Below are 2,368 nucleotides of genomic sequence, written 5' to 3' on the forward strand. Positions count from 1 at the left end.
TTTTTTTTAAAATAGGTGTTCCATGTTTTGGATTACTAAAATAAGAACTTCTTAATAAATTATAGAGGCAGGATTTATGAATAGATATATCCTATCTTCTGAAAAAGTTGATGTAGGGTTGGCTTTTCTTCCTTAATAATTTTGAGGAATTTTGGAATTAACAAGTGAAGATATTGTGTCTCAAGTTAATTTTTGATAAAGATTTTAACTATGAACATAATATTTTAATCTAATAGAGAGTTATTTAGGTTGTCTATATTTCATTCAGGCATTTTGGTATATAAAAATAATTGGTTCCTGAAATGTCTAATTTAAGAGGGGGCACAGCCCTTCCCCCCAAAATGGGAAAAAGTTATGCTGGGCAGAGTTTTCATAGTACGCATTTTTCCCCCTAGGCAAGCATCAAGCCATTTGCTCTGAGTTAGTGCACATAGTGTCGTGGCTTGGAAGGTTCTCTTTGGTCACAGTGAATTTTTTCATAAAAGCAGTTTCAATTGAAGCTCTTTTTATGATGGCCGATTTAAGAGAACACAGCTTGCAGCGGTGAATTTTTTTTCCTGCTTAGGAAAATGGCACAGAAACTTTTGTGATGTTGAACACTGCTTACAAGGACAGCGCTACGCAAGTGTATGAGTGGTTTTCTCCTTTCAAAAAAGATGAAATGTCAATTGATTACAAACCTCATTCTGGACGTCCATCAACTTCCTGAACAGATGAAAATGTCAACTTGTAGTGAATTTGGAATTCATTCCACCAAGTCAGACTATTAATCAACCTTTATATTTAGAGGTGCTGAAAAGATAGTGTAACAGTGTGCAACAAAAAAGGGCCTGATTTGTGGCAGACAGGACTGGTTTTGACACTACAAAATTTTAAATATGTAGCTTTTGGGAAAAATCTGGGTTTTAGGGGGTAGCCCCTTATGCATAAATTTCATCATAATATTTTTTCATCTTGTTAATATCTTCAAGATCTGTAATGATGTATTGTTTTCAATTCTTAAGAGGAGAAAAGTTTCTCCTCTTCAACCTGTTATACTCTCATCTACTGAAGGGCTTATCAATTTGATGTTCATTGGTTTTTCCACAGTTTGTACTTTTTTTTCCTGACTGCTACTTACTTTCTGATTCAGTTTCTCTGATTCTTCTTTCTTAGTCAAAATTATGATGACAGATTTTAGATTTGTTTTCAGTGTTTTCCACATGTTTAGAATGTTTGACCATTCATATTCATTTAATTATTTAGAAATTGTTTCCTCCTTTTTGTTTTGGAAGACTTTGTGAAAAATGGGTATTAATTCATCTTTAAAAACCTAGAATTCACTGATCATTGACTCTGAACTGCACTTTTCTTTGATGGAGTTTAAACATTTAAATGGTTTTTATTATTGATCAACATCTGTACGCATTATTGCTCTATTTGTATTTCTTCATGAGCTTGTTTTGATAGATTTTATATTTGGAGTTGATTTAATTTAGGTATTCTCATTTACTGACATAGACTTGTTCATTGCTAATATTTTTAGTTGTTTGTACATGAGCAAGTTTATAATCTATCAAACTGTCTAGAATTGATAAAAAGTTAATGTCTTGTTGATGTTGACAGGATTAATCAGTAAACACAATGCTTCTAGCTGTTAAACTCTGTTATTGTTCATCATTGCCATTTCTGAGAGGGAATTGTGAAAGCAGACAGCACACTCAATATGGTTGTTTATGGTAAATGTTGTCTATCATGAATGTTGAAGATCCCTCATGGTGCACGTTCAGCAGTTTGAAACCACCAGCCACTCCAGAGGAGAAAAATGAGGCTTTTTACTCCAATAGAGTTACAGTCTCAGAAACCCACAGCGACAGTTCTTCCCTGTTCTGTAGGGTTGCTATGAGTTGGAATGGACTTGATAACAATGTGTTTGAGTTTTCCAAGTATGAAGGATGTTTAAGGGCATATGGAAATGCAAACTACTTGTGGAAACATATTTCAAGTCTTCTTTACTATCTCCCTCCCACTGCCTTGGTGGATGGAAAAATCTGTCCACATGTGGTTTTCTCACCATTCTTAGATATACTTTATCACATCAGAGTTTTTTATTGTCTCAAGAATTATCCAATGAGAACCCAAAATGTGATATGCTGTGTTCAGATGAACAAGGTGGTTGGAGTGTATTAGCTTGAGAAGCCAGTACTCCTTTGATTAAGAATAGGAAATCCAGGATAAGTGAATCTATACAGACAGGAACTGGATTAATGGTTTCATAAGGGTTTGGCAGGGGAGGTTGGGGGGAATGTGGAGCTAATAGCAAGGGATACAAGAAAGAAGAAAATATTCTAAAATTGATTGTGGTGATAATTGTAAAACTCATCTTGTT

This window comes from Echinops telfairi, unplaced genomic scaffold (assembly GCF_000313985.2).
Source record: "Echinops telfairi isolate 266 unplaced genomic scaffold, ASM31398v2 ScPeMD7_60;HRSCAF=208, whole genome shotgun sequence".
Lineage (NCBI taxonomy): Eukaryota > Metazoa > Chordata > Mammalia > Afrosoricida > Tenrecidae > Echinops > Echinops telfairi.